This window comes from Gorilla gorilla, chromosome 15, assembly GCF_029281585.2.
Source record: "Gorilla gorilla gorilla isolate KB3781 chromosome 15, NHGRI_mGorGor1-v2.1_pri, whole genome shotgun sequence".
Classification (NCBI taxonomy): Eukaryota; Metazoa; Chordata; class Mammalia; order Primates; family Hominidae; genus Gorilla; species Gorilla gorilla.
In genome coordinates, this window is record NC_073239.2 from 123,520,048 (window position 1) to 123,535,201 (window position 15,154).

Below are 15,154 nucleotides of genomic sequence, written 5' to 3' on the forward strand. Positions count from 1 at the left end.
AGGGTGATGAATTTTATAATCTACGTTTTGGAGCATAAAACAAAAGTACAATCAAACCTCACGTCTGATGTATTACTGGAGGCAGAATTCTGATCCTATTACATAGAAGTGACACCTGGCATGACATCAATGAACAGGCAAGAAAACAGAGAAAGGGCATGGCACAACACTTATGAACAAGTCTCAACAATTTTAATTTTCTTCTGAAGAAGCTGAAATTGTGAAAGTGAAACAGTGGGACTGGTCGTGTCTCAGGTGATGTTGTCTTCTGAAAAGTATCTCCAATCCTGGGCTGGATCTGGTAGGTGCACCTGGGCTCCCTAACCTCAAACAGCAACTTTTATTTCTTAAACACAAGACATTCCAGTGAGAAAGCTGTTCTCAGGTGAGCTGCCGAGCAGGGAGGAGTAGATGGAGGTGTCTTTGGCTTCCCAGAAATTGCTGAAACTTGAAGACCAAGGCCTCCCCTGAGGGGCAGAGATCCACCTATGAGTACATCACATCAGCTCTGTCTTCAGGAATCTTTGGCTGTGTGGGAGGATAAGGAATGTGATATATTCGTTTCTGCTAATGCAGTGTGCTTCAGAGAAAATAGAATTGAAAATTTAATAAATAAGTTTTTTTGCCATATTAGGGAAGAGAACCTGTAAAAATCACGAGAATACAAGTGCTGACTTCAGAGCTTGCAGAAGGAGCAAGTCTGCAATTGAGAGAAGGTAGCGCCCTGCCCGAGGAAGCAGGTGCCCTGAGATCATCCCCTGAGAACTGTGCTCTAGGTGCCGTGCGTCAGTGGAACCTGGGCTCGTGCCTGGGATGTGAAAAGTAGTGTGGAGAGCAGAGCACAGCTCCATTCCTCCTCCTTCTGAGACCTAGGATGTGGCCTCTTCCTCTGAGCTTTATTCTAATAAGATGTTAATATAAAATAACAGCAGTAACTTTACCTGTAACCTTTCAAGTATGACCAGTCTTGTTCAGACTTGTTATCACTGTTGTTGACCAAACCCTTAAATATCATAAAAATACCTGTGTGACCCATCACCTCAGGGCTCAGATGACCACATTACAGAGAGAAGCCCTGTTTTATTTCTGTCAGAAACATGGTGTTAGAACTGGAACATATGTGTACCTTGTTATATAATTTATCTTAATTATGTTAAATTGGATAAAATTAGAATTAGTAAATTATACCTTAGAAATTTAGCTGAGAAGATATCTAAGTAAACTGTTGATGGTGTGTCTTCATTTCTTTTTGCTTATCATAGTATAATGTGACAGGAGAGAGATAAATTAAAGAGGAAATTATTGAGCAACGTGCAATCAGCTATTTTATAAATAAAGGAGGTTCTCACATCTTCTGGAAACCCCATAAATTTTTTAAAAAGGTAAGTAACTTTAAGACATATTTCTACATTCTAGATACATGACTAATGTAAACTTAGATTTAAGTGCAAAAAGAGATAACACGGAAGATGAAAGTTCTGCAGCAGGTCATTTTGCCAAACAGGCAGCTTTAAACTGGTTTGTAATTTTACCTAAATATTCAAAATATAAACTCCAGAGAGATTCAAATATAAAATTATTACATTTCAATATTTAATGACTGGTGCAGAGAAGCTTGAACTAACATTATTTCATTGAGTCATAACTCAATAACAGAAGTGTGTCCAACGGTCGACCTATTCATGGGGCTGCTTGGGTAAATACTTTCTACTTACTCTGCTTGGGAGTACTGGAACAACGCCACTTCCTCTAAAACCTGGGGGCCACTAAGAACAGAGACTAAAGTTTGAATATTATGAAGTTTTGAGAGACCCATAATTACTCACTAGTCTGATTGTTGAGAGTGATCTCTATGAGCCTAGTCTTGAAGAGTGTATTGTGGTTGTTTGTTATTATGAAGATATAGTAACAAAGAGACTCAAGGAAAATGAAAAAAACAAACAAACAAACAAACAAAAAAAAAACAGGGGAAGGTAGTCCAGAGGAACAACATAAAGGTTCAGAAACTGACACAATGAAGCATATGGATTACCTGGCAGAGAATTTAAAGTAAATATTAGAAACATGTTCAATGAGTTAATGGCAACATGCAAGAACAATGTGAAAATTTTAACAGAGATAAAAAATTTAAAAGAGGACTAAACAAAAATATTGGTGTTGAAGAATACAATAACTCAGCCAGAAATTTTAACAGGGAATTTTAGAGCAGACTAGATCAAGTAATACAAAGAAACTGTAAACTCAAAGAAAGGCCACTTGAAATAATAGAGACAGAGAAGAGAAATAAAATGGAAGAAGTGAAAAAGAATAAGGGACTTGTGGGTAAGGAACCACATAGAAAATTAAATTATGCACTTGAGGAGTTATACAAAGGTAAGACAAAGTGGGTAATGAAGGGAGAGAGAGAGACAGAGACAGAGATTATTCAAAATAATAGCAAAGAATCTTTCCAAATTTGGAGAAGAGAAGCAAATATTCATCCACAAACCAGAAGCTCTATAAATTTTAAATAAGATAAAATCTGACACAGTTTAAAACCACATTGCTAAAAATGAAAGAGCTTTTAGAAAACAGAAAGAAAAAAAGCAGATTGCTTAGCACAAGGTTTTCAGTTCAGAAGGCACAGGGATTATATTCAGTGGTGTGTAGTTTAATGACAGAGGTTCTTTTTGAGAAATGTGTCCCTCGGCAGTTTCATCATTGTGCAAGCCTCAAGGGTGAATTTGCACAAACCTACAAGGAATACCCTACTACACATAGGCTATGTGGAACAGCACAGTGTTCCCAGACAACTAACTTGTACAGCGTGTTACTGCACTGAACACTGCAGGAAACTGAAGCACCATGGTAATGTAATGCCAAAGGTTCTTGCCTTAGTCACGCCAAAGATTTGGTGTGGCAGCAGCCTGCAGTGAGAGAGAGACACGGATTGGACTGAGAGAAAAAAAGCTGCAGGCTTTATTAAGCAGAGTGACAGTACAAAGCTTCCACAGAGTGGAAGGGGTACCGAGCGGGTAGCCAGTGTTAGATTTTTCCATCATCTTTTAAACTCTTTAAGGTGGGAAATATGTGCGGCGGGAAGATGTTACCAGAGCAAGAAACAAAGACAATTAACATGTCTCAGATCTTGAGGAAAATCAGAATTGTAACTTAAGTTTGATCTACTTTATGACCTTGCAGCGGCATGGCCAAGGAGACAGGATCTCGCAGGATTTTACAAATTGTGTTTACAAGGAATTTGAATTGGGAGCATAGATAAGGTCTGCTGGTCACAGAAATACAGACTTAAAAGCCCGTAATGTTAAAACATTCCTTTTAGTTTCAGGGGAGGGGGAATGGAGAGAGGGAGAGAGGACACAGGGAAGCTTACAGCAAAATTTTCACTTCTTAGGGAAGAAAACACATGCACAAATTCTGATGTTAGGAATATTTTAAGCATATATCTTCAATATTATTCATCCAGGACCAAAGTAAGTCCTGATGCAGGAAATGAGTGAGTTTCACTGCTTTCTGAGACTCTACTCAACCCAGGAAGCCCAGCTGACACCTCCTCTCAGAGTTTTCTGCTTAGGAAACCAATAATAACACAATGTTACTGGAAAGGGATCCCAATTGTGGCAAATCCACAGAATAAAAGGAAAGCAAGTTTATTAGGAAAGTAAGAGAATAAAGGATGGCTACTATATAGGCAGAGAAGTGGTATGGGCTGCTGGTTGTCCATTTTTATGGTTATTTCTTGATTATACGTTAAACAAAAGAAGGATTATTCATGAGTCCCCCGGGCAATTCCCGAAGCTGAGGTTTCCTCCACTCTTTAGTTTCTAGGGAAACTTCCTGATGTTGCTATGACATTTGTAAACTGTCATGGCTCTGTGGGGAGTGTCTTTTAGAATATGTTAAAGCATAATACTTAGCATATAATGAGCAATGAGGACAAACAGAGGTCACTTTTGTCGCCATCTTGGTTTTGGTGGGCTTCGGCCAGTTTCTTTACTGTAAACTTTATTAGCAAGGTCTTTATGACCTGGATCTTGTGCAGACCTCCTATCTCATCCTGTGACTAAGAACGCCTTAGCTTACTGGGAATGTAGCCCAGCAGGTCTCAGTCTTATTTTTCCTAGCCCTTATTCAAGATGAAGTTGTTCTGGTTCCAAAGCCTCTGACACAAATAATGTAACAGAAATATTTATAATATGAGCATGATTATATTGTCAAATATAAAATAAAATATCATAATGGCAACAATCAATTTTGTGTGTCACCTTGACGAGACCACAGTCTCAACTACTCAATCACACACTAGCCTAGGTGTTGCTCCCATGGCTTAACACAGGTGTTAGTAGAGACTGCCATTATTTTTTCCCAGTCATGAAGTCACAAAGAGTGTTTTAGATAATCTAGGTGGTGCTGATTCAAAGAGAGCGTAACAGAAGACCATAGGACTCCGTGGTAGGTGGTAGATGCAGGTCTTCCCAGGAATTCCAGCCTGTCTTTCCCGACGGCCAGCAGTATTGACCTTAGGCTGCCCAGGGAGACCCTACAATTACTGTCACCCAGAGCTTACCACACAATGGAGTGTCCATCCTCAGCTTGTTGTAACCGAGCGAGTTAGAGAGAAATGCTGCACTTTGAGATGAATTCAGGAGTCCTTTATTAGTCGGCAACCAAGAGATGGCTAACGCTGGAAATTCTCTCAGCCCTGAAGAAGGTGCTAGATTTTCTTTTATACTTTGGTTTAGAGAGGGGAGGGGGAGCCTAACTGTAGCATTCTAACAGAAGTAAAACAGGCAAAAAAAGTTGAAAGGACAAATGGTTACAGGAAAACAAACAGTTCCAGGTGCAGGGGCTTTAAATTCATCACAAGGTGATAGCTGTGGGGGCGCTGGGTGTTATCTGCCAGACACAAATGCAGGGGCTTTAGGGTACCATCACCTGGCCAAATCCCTGGGAACTGCGGACACAGCTTGCCACAGTACCTTATCAGTTAATTGCACTCTTTGAGATGCTGGGAGTCAGCTTAAACAAGTTAAGTCCTTGAGGAAGGGGGTGGGTGAGGAGCCCTTGATGTCTTACAAATGAAGGAGCCAAATGGAGTCTGTTCCAGCTTCCTGAGCTAAGGGAGAGTCTATTCATATTAAAACAAGATAAGGTATCACAAGCTCTCCTCAAAGTCACAGGTGAGAGTCCAAACTTTGTGACAGTGTGAGAAGCATAAGATCACTTCTACATGAACCTCTCATTGGAGAAAACTAGTATTATTCCCTTCATGACTAATGCCTGCTTCATTTTCCAAATGCCTCCATGCACAGAAGACAGCAGGATTTTCCAGGCAATAGTGAGTGAGGAAGACCCCTCAGCCTACCCAGCTCCTGCAGACCTGAGCCTTGGAATTTAGACTACAGAAAACACATCCTCTGTTTTCAGGAAAGAGAAGAAGAAAGGGATCTGTGAGAATCAAGTCTACTGGGAAGGAAAATGGATTAGCAGAAAGAGGGTCAACTGAATCAGTCTGAGTCAGATGTGCCCAGTTTCACAAGATGAAGGGGGATAGCTGTGAAAACCATCAGGTTTTAAGGACCCTGACCCTGGGTGAGCCTGTCTCTTGGCTCCCATCAGAACTCAAAGCCTGTTCTAATCAGAGATTCCCATGGAGGTCTCTGCCCTGAGTCTAATTGGAAAACATTCCCCAGGTTTCCCTGGGATTCCTCAAAACTCTCACCCTGTTGACCACGAAAGGATTATTTCTGCCCCCAAAGTGACACTGTGGCTTCTGTGGAGGTGAGGATGTGTCCTCCTGTTAAAAAACAAAAACAGACACAAAAAGGAAAAAAAAAAAAGGTTGCATTTAGAGACATCAAATATTAGTACAGGATTGTAAATCTGGAGAAGTTCCCTGGGGAAATTTGACAATGAGGCCGCCCCAGGCCATGACAGGAAGCCAGCCCTCAGCAGCACCTGCACCTGCCCTGGAGACAGCCCCGTGCTCAGTGTCCTGTCGCCCCCTGGTGGTCTCGGGGACCCCTGCAGGGAGGTTTGTGTCTGGGCTCACACTGACTTCCCCTCACTGTGTCTCTCACACAGTAATACACAGCCGTGTCCTCGGCTCTCAGGCTGTTCATTTGCAGATACAGTGAGTTCTTGGCGTTGTCTCTGGAGATGGTGAATCGGCCCTTCACAGAGTCTGCATAGTATGTGGTTCTACCACTACTACTAATAACTGAGACCCACTCCAGTCCCTTCCCTGGAGCCTGGCGGACCCAGCTCATGCCATAGCTACTGAAGGTGAATCCAGAGGCTGCACAGGAGAGTCTCAGGGACCCCCCAGGCTTGACCAAGCCTCCCCCAGACTCCACCAGCTGCACCTCACACTGGACACCTGCAAACAAAGAGACACCAAGGTCAGAAACTGCCACACAAATCCACTGTTTCTCACGCTCATATCCACACACACTAAATCTCTCTAGTTTTCTATGAGTCACCTTCTAAAATAGCAACAAGGAAAACCCAGCACAGCCCCAACTCCATGGTGAGTCCTCTGTGTTCAGTGCTGATCACCAAGTGGAAATGCCTTGGAATCCAGGGCTAAGGCTCCTCTCTGAGAGCTGCAGGGTCAGGGTTGGGTTGGTTTTCATCAGTAGAGGGAGGGCCCTATTTGCATATCTCCTACTATATAGCAAGCTCTAGGGTGGGACCCTTGAGGAGTAGGCTGTACCCAGATAAGACGACGGTGCCCTGTAGAAGTTTGCTGGCAATGATTGCATTTGGAAAATATGCTGTCTTATTATGAAATTGTGCTGTGATAAACACTTTGCACTAATCACCCTATTTCATTTTAAATATTCATGTAAGCTATGTTCTGTAGAAGTCAATATTTTCTCCATTTACGGGTGTGGAAGTAAACCCACACATGGGGGGGCTCTGTATGCATCTCGGAGCTCATGTCTGGGATGAGTGAACGCTGGTATCTGGCCCTGTGCTCCTCATCACTGGCTCTGACTTCTCCCTAAACCAACTCCAGGACAAAGATGGATGTGCCTCCTATGGTTTTCAGAACCCACTTTCCGTAATAAGAGCATGTGTGGTTTTGCTACCCTCCAGCACTCTTCTGAAAATATGGAGAGAACTAGGATCCAGGCACATTAATTTTCAGGTACTTCTGACATTGAACTTATTTTTTCTATCTTTCTATTACTCCTTCCTTGTCTAAGTTTCCATTTGTTTGCTTATAAGACATTTTATGAGGCTTAATTGAAAGATATTAAACTTCACATATTTAAAATGTACAACTAATAAAAATGATGTAACTGCTATCATTATCAAGAAAGTGGACAAGTGAATTCTTCTTAACATTTCACCTTGTTCTGCTGTATTCCTCCTCCTCTCCCCCTCCCTTCTTCTACCATTTCCCCAGGCAACTACTTATCTTCATTATTTTACTTCAGATGCATTTTTATTTATCAGAATTTATAAAAATGAAATTACATAGTATATATTCTTATTTGTTTAGCTTATTTTATTTAACATAAATACTTAGATATTTTACCTTGTTGCTCTGTGTATCAGGCATTAATTTTTTATAAATGACAGGTAGTATTCCAGTGAACACATTTACCGTAATTTGTTTTTCTATTAAGAAGCTTAACAATATTTGTGTGGGCGGCAAGCCACCCAGGTGCTGAGGCAAGACACTGAGGGCACAAGCTGTTCCAGTGTAATGAAGAAAATATGTAAAATAAGAATAGTTGTACTAGAAAGAGATTATAGATATGATTATATATGAATATCATTAATCATCAGTTTGTAGCATTACTCTTTATTCCAATATTATAATAATCCTTGCTCTACAATTATAACCTAGGAAAAACCAGGCCGTACAGTGGTAGGAGCTGAAGGGGCACGATGAGAAGTGACCAGAAGACAAGTGTGAGCCGCTGTCACGCCCGGACAGGGCCACTAGAGGGCTCCTCGGTCTAGCGGTAGCGCCAGTGCCTGGGAAGGCATCTGTTACTTATAAGACCTGGAAAGGGAGTCTCCCTTTCCCCAGGGGAGTTAGAGAAGACTCTGCTCCACCACCTCCTGTGGAAGGCCTGACATCAGTCAAACCCGCCAGCAGCCCTCCAGAGGCCTGACAGTCTCCCTGTGATGCTGTGCTTCAGCGGTCACACTCCTGTTTCACTTTCATGTTCCACTCTGTACACCTGGCTCCGCCCTCTAGATAGCAGTAGCAGAATTAGTGAAAGTATTAAAGTCTTTGATCTTTCTGAGAAGAGCATAGAAGAAATAATGACGTAAGCTGTCCTCTCTCTCTCTCTGCCTCGGCTGCCAAACAGGGAAGTGCCCCCTGTCTGGTGGACACGTGAGCCTCATGACCTTATCAATCATTGCAGATGACTCACACTCCTTCTCCTTCCCCTTTTGCCTTGTATCCAATAAATAACAGTGAAGCCAGGCATTCGGGGCCACTTCTAGTCTCTGTGTCTTGGTGGTAGTGGTCCCCCGGGCCCGGCTGTTTTTTCTTCTATCTCTTTGTGTTGTGCCTTTATTTCTACGATCTCTCATCTCTGCACATGGGGAGAAAGATCCACAGACCCTGTAGGGCTGGCCCCTACATATTTGCATTCTTTTTTTACTCTGGGTCTTATTAAAAATTCTTCTACACAGCTTGGAAACGTACATAGATGAATAATATATTTTACTTATGTTTTACAACAACAGTATCAACAAAAATAGAAAAACAGAGGAGCTGGAATTTTGGAATTTTTTGTTTTGAGACAGAGTCTCACTCTGTCACCCAGGCTGGAGTGCAATGGTACGACTTGCAAACTCTGCCTCCTGGGTTCAAGCTATTCTCCAGTATCAGCCTCCCGAGTAGCTGGGATTACAGGTGCCTGCCACCATGCCAAGCTATTTTTTTTTTTTGTATTTTTAGTAGAGACAGGTTTTACCATGTTGGCCAGGGTGGTCTCAAACTCCTGACCTCAGGTGATCCACATACCTCGGCCTCCCAAAGCGTTGGGATTACAGGCGTGAGCCACCGCAACTGGCCATTTTTTAAAAATAATACTTTAGATACTTGAAGTTTTAAGATAAACAGCAAATGTGAAATCTAGGGAGAGGCAAGTTCTTGTAGAGAGTAACAAAGCTGGGGTATGAGCTGAACTGAGGCAGAGTATGGCATGTAAAATGTAGGCTATTACAAGATGAAAACACACATATATATTGGATTGCTTGAAGTCAAGTGTGGTAAATGTGTTGTAGGGTGAATTTCTAAGGGACCACAGACTGAAGAGTTTTCCTATCCTATTGAATCCTTTTTCCCCAAAATGGGGACAGTCACCAAAATTGTTCTGTCCCATTGTGTCTGTGTAAGAGAGAAAAAGTGCCCACCCTTCTGAAAAGCGTTCAGACCCACCTTCCATATCCCCACTGGAGAACAAAGAAATTATTCTGGAGGGGCAAGCCACCAAAACCAGGATCTTAGGGGCACTGGGGCAATCCCTTAGGAACTGAGATGGGAAAAGAGGTCTTCACCTAAGTTCCATTGAGAAGTATCTCCCCTCCTTCTTATTGAATCAGAGCCTTAATCTGCAGTTCTAGTCAGCAAATCTGTAAGGTGATAACACCAAAAGAGAACATTGGAGCTTTGGGAGGGAACAACTGGGGAAAACAAGAGGACTCCACAGCAGGGAAAAGAGCAAGAACACACAGACCAACATCTCATCTGGAGGAAGTTCTGAAACACTGGAAAGGTCACACCCAGACTCAGGATCACAATACGGACCCATGAAAGGTCAGAAAATATCCCTTTATTCTATTGCTTTCCACCAATTTCACAATTGTCAGTTAAATAACATTTTAATCCACCTGAGGGAGCTGAACATGATTCTCTGGAGGAGGGAACAGGTGAAGAGACAAAGCCAAGCAGGAAAGAAAAACAAGGTATCACTGGAGGATCTGAAGTCTCTGGTGGACACAGAAGAACAGACTTCAACTTTGATGTCCACTGCAAAAGTGAATGTCAAATATAGTTCCAAGAAGATTCACAGATACTTCCACAGTAAAGGCCTGGCAAAGTAAAGTGTGGTCAAATACAGGCAGAAATGCATAAAATGAAATAATAAGCCAGTATCCACTGTCCATCCCAGTATCTGTGGCTACCAACAATTATTACATACATTAATGAGAAGTGCCAAAGTCGTAATAAACAAATGATCAGCATGAGATTTGTAGATGAAACAGATATTATAAATATCTAATTAAACAAGATATGTAAAGTAACTATAATTCATATGCAAGAATCTCTTAAAGAAACCGTGGACATAGATAGGGAACTGAAATATGAAAATACTAAGAATAAATCAAATGGAAATGCATAAGAAATCAAAAGCAATGCTGTATAAACATCGAGCAATCTTTTGGCACACACCTCAGTAGAGCTGGCTCAGCTTTTCAATAAAACCATGTGCTTAGTATGTCACTAGAAATTTCACAAAGTAAATTGCAAACGAAAAGAGAGTGAAGAAAGAAACTAAACATTAATATCAAAATTATAGTATGTGTATATTTTAAATCTGAGAAGGAGAAATTATAAATACACAGAAACTATTTGAAAAAGATAATAGCGAAGAATGTTCCCAATTTTGTGAAAGAAACTGAACTACAGATCCTAGAAGCAAAGAGAACCCCAAACAGAGTAAATAAAAACAAACACATGAACCACACATCCACCAAGGACACAGTGGTGCACAAGAAAAAGCTCACACATCACACACCACACACACATTTTCTCAACTTTATTCTTTTTACTTAGTTGTTTTAAAATTATTTATATTTATAGTATTAAGTAGTAGTCTAAAATTAAAAGATATTATCCTATGCATAAGTCTGTCTATGCATACCATGATCAAATACACGATTTGGTGCAAATGAATGTAACTACATTGTTAGTTAATTAACTATTTCAAAGAAAAATGGTATTTATTCCTGTCTCTGTGTTGAATCATTTGTAATGTACGCCAATATAATTCTTTTTAATTAAAGGATTTTTCAAAGTTGGCGCATAATAACTGCTTATGTTTATGGGATACAGTGTGATATTTGAATACATGTGTGCCACTTGGTATGACCAAAATCAGAACAATGAGCAAATTCGTCAGTTCAGACACTAACATTTATTTGTGTTGGTAGCATACAAAATTCTCTCTTCTGGCTTCTTGTAAACAGAAAACGTACAATATATTGTTAACTGTAGTCACCCTACTGTGCTGTAGAACACTAGAGCACATCCCTCCTGTCTACCTGTAATTGTGTGTTTGTTAACAAACCTCTTCTTATCTCTCAGCCTTCTCTCATTCCTGGCATCTCATCACCACTACTCTACTATTTACTTCTAGAAGTAACGCTGAGAAATGCGGTATTTATTTTTCTGTGTCTGACTCATTTCACTCAACATAGTGGTGTCCCATTCCATCCATGTTGCTTCAAACGGCAGAATTTCACTGTTAAGGCTGAATAATATTCCATTGTGTAAATATATCACATTTTATGTATCCATTCATCTGTTGATGGACACATATGTTGATTTCATATCTTAGAAATTGTGATTAGTGCTGCAATAAACATGGGTGTACAGGTATCTCTTCAATATTAATTTTTTCTTTTAAATATTTAAATAGATATATACTTAGCAGTTGGATTGCTGGAATATATGGTAGTTCTATTTTTTTCCCTTGATGGCTGCACTAATTTACATTTCCACCAGTGGTCTATGAGTTTTACTTTCTAGGCATCCTGGCCAGCTTTTAATATGTATGTATGTATGTATTTGTTTTTCAGATAACAAACTTTCTAGCAGAGATGAAGGGTGAAAAGACATCTCATTATGAATTTGCATTTTCCTGAATATTAGTGTATATATATATGTATGTATATATACCTGAATATATGTATGTATGTATACTAATAGGTCTATCTATCTATCTGTCTGTCTATGATCTATTTGCCCTTTGCAAGTCTCCTTTTTTTTTTTTTTTTGAGATGGAGTTTCACTCTTGTTGCCCAGGATGGAGTGCAATGGCGCAATCTCAGCTCACTGCAACCTTCACCTCCTGGGCTCAAGTGATTCTCCTGCCTCAGTCTCCCTAGCAGCTGGGTATACAGGCACCCACCACCACGCTCAGCTAATTTTTTGTAATTTTTTTTTTGAGATGGAGTTTCCCTCTTGTTGCCCAGGCTGGAGTGCAATGGTGCCATCTCGGCTCACCGCAACCTCCACCTCCCAGGTTCAAGCGACGCTCCTGCCTCAGCCTCCCAAGTAGCTGGGATTACAGGCGCATGCCACCATGCCCGGCTAATTTTGTACTTTTAGTAGAGACAGGGTGTTCTTTATGTTGGTCAGGCTGGTGTCGAGCTCCCAACCTCAGGTGATCTGCGCAACTTGGCCTCCCAAATTGCTGGTACTACAGACATGAACCACCGCACCCGTTGAGCTTATATCACATGCTTGGTAGTAATCCTTTGTCATATTAATAGTTTTCAATATTGTCTATCATCTGCAGGTCCTCTCTTAACTCAATTGTTTCCTTCAGTGTGCAGGAGCTACTCTTTCTTGATAGAACCTGGACAGGTGTGCTGAGGTGCTCTGGGACATTGGACGGGAAGAGATGGACCCAATGTCCAGAACCAGGTGACTTTTACTCACCATGTAGTTCTGAGTTTATGGTTTGAGCAGATGCAGAAATTTGTCCAGGACTTCTGGGGGGTAAAGAATTTGAAGGGAGAATGATATAGCTTATTAGTCAAATAAATGAAGATATCATAATTGTGCATATATTCTTGTGAGTGGGGGTAGCTCAGCAGTGTGTCTTCATCTGCAGAAAAGAGGAAATTATGTCTGCTGTGAAAAGAATGCATGATTTTTGACATATGTGGTTATTATTAATGACAACTGAGCCTGGATACTAGGTCATGTTATAATACTAGTGGAAAGACTCAATAGAAGAAAAAATGTCATAGCAACAAAAACGAAGCACCGAAGATTTGAATGAAATGGCTTCAAATATTACTAGTCATGAACATGCCAAGAAAAATCAACTGCCATAACCAGAAGTATAATTCATGACCATCCATCGGATTCATGTTGAGAAAATATAAAATATCCGTTTAATGGCTCATGACCACCCTCATAAAATGACTCAGAGAAGAAGTTAAGAACAGAGGGTGACCTTACAGGAAGCAGAGGCCAAACATTTGAGGAGAGGGAGAGTGTGTGTCAGAATTGTGAGAAGTAGAAACCTGAACTCTGCAGAGAAGCAGCAGTGATCAAAGGCAGTGCCGAGTCCACTTGAGTTTAGTGGTGAATACAGAAAAGATAGATTTCTCTGCCCTCATTCAGTTTTTGTTCTCAAGACTCTCTTGGAAGCTCAGTTGTGAACCTTGGAAATCTACTTAAAACTTAATCATGGCAAGCAATTTTTCACTGAAGAAAGAGGTAATAATGTGGGTAATTAAATTTTGGTTGTAAATATTAGTTGTTGAAACGTCCATGTCAGTCTCTAGTAATTTCTATCATAAAATGCTCAGCCCCATCAATGGAGTCCTCTTACCCTATCAGGGATGAGTGTCTATGTGGGCACGTGGTGCAGTCATGGAGGCCGGGGAGATGGTCTGTCCAGGCTTTCCTGGTCCTTCAGAGGAGAAGTGCAGAGTCGTCTCCTCCCCTGCTCACATCAGTTTTCATTATCATTTCATGTGACCCTTGAGAATGTCATTGCCATGTCTCTACATAATAGGAGTCAAATCTGGCATGAAGCTGACATTCTGGGTGTATCAGTGTAGAACTGGGCAAAGAAACTGCCTGCCTACATGAACTATTGCATTATCCAGGCCTGGAGCCTCTCACATCTAGGCTTTGAATTTTATTCTTGATTTTCTGTGTTGTTTAGTCAGTTCAAATGTTCTTTTTAACTTTCTACTGAATGTTAACTTTCTCACATAATAATCTAGAGGCATAAAGACTAAAAAATTACTTATTTGGAAATTAACCCAAGTTCCAGGTGAGGCCATGGTTTGTGGTGATAGTGAGACAGGAGAAGCATGGCTGGAAACTATGACTGTGCTCGTAAATGCTTCATGTTAATAGGGAAGACCCTGTACACCTAAGATATTTAGACACTGCCACTGAGAACCTCGAACTAATATTATTTGTTATGAATTGCACCTCAGTGATAAAACTCTAGGTTTTTGACTAAAATTGCTATTACTAATGTAAGCTTTTCTTTAGAATACAGCCCTCTATCTGATGCAAAATCAGCCCAGATGGCAGAAGTGATTGTATTTATTAGAACTTCCAATTTGTCAAACCAGGAAACAAACATGTTTTAGGGCAGTGCATGGTTTTGGGATGCTTTGTTAACAACAGAGCATCTCATATGTTCTGGAACACCCACCAAAATGGGCAAGTTAGGGAACTCTTAGAAGCACTCCTTTATCCCAGATTCCTGGCAAATATAAAGATGGAAGTCATTGCAAAAAGAGGTAACATTGAAGCTAAGAAAACTGCCACAGCAGATCATATCCTCAGAAGAGAAAACTGCTGAGAGGGTCACAGATGTTATTAAAACATATCAGTGCTTAGATCCTGATTTTAAATAAAAATAAATGAAAAAACATCTAGTTATTGACTTTGCTTAGATAATTTGTGCCGGATTATTACAAATTAATATTTGATGTATTTCAACTCCTCAATTTATAGACAAATTCGTTATCCAATTAAACACTTTCAGGAAACAGCAGAGGTTAATTCTTGATGAAATGTAACAAGACAGCCACAAAATCCTGGGAGAACCCTATCATTGGGACCTAGACAGAAACCAAGCCACAGGGCCCTTTGGACACATTTAGGTAAAATTTCCTCAGTTTCCGCCCTTAAGGGGATGTGAATGTATTTTATTTATAATCTATATGTGTTCTCCGTGTCTTGAAATAATTCATTGACAAAAGGCTACAGCCCTTTCAGTTGATTAAACGCTTCAGTATTTTGTGTTTTTAGCCTGTGACCTGCCAGGTTTTGCATGAACTGAGTGAAGCACACCCATGAAAGGAACTATTATAAAATGATTCTGTGAGGTATGGCTGATACTAAAGTACAACACTG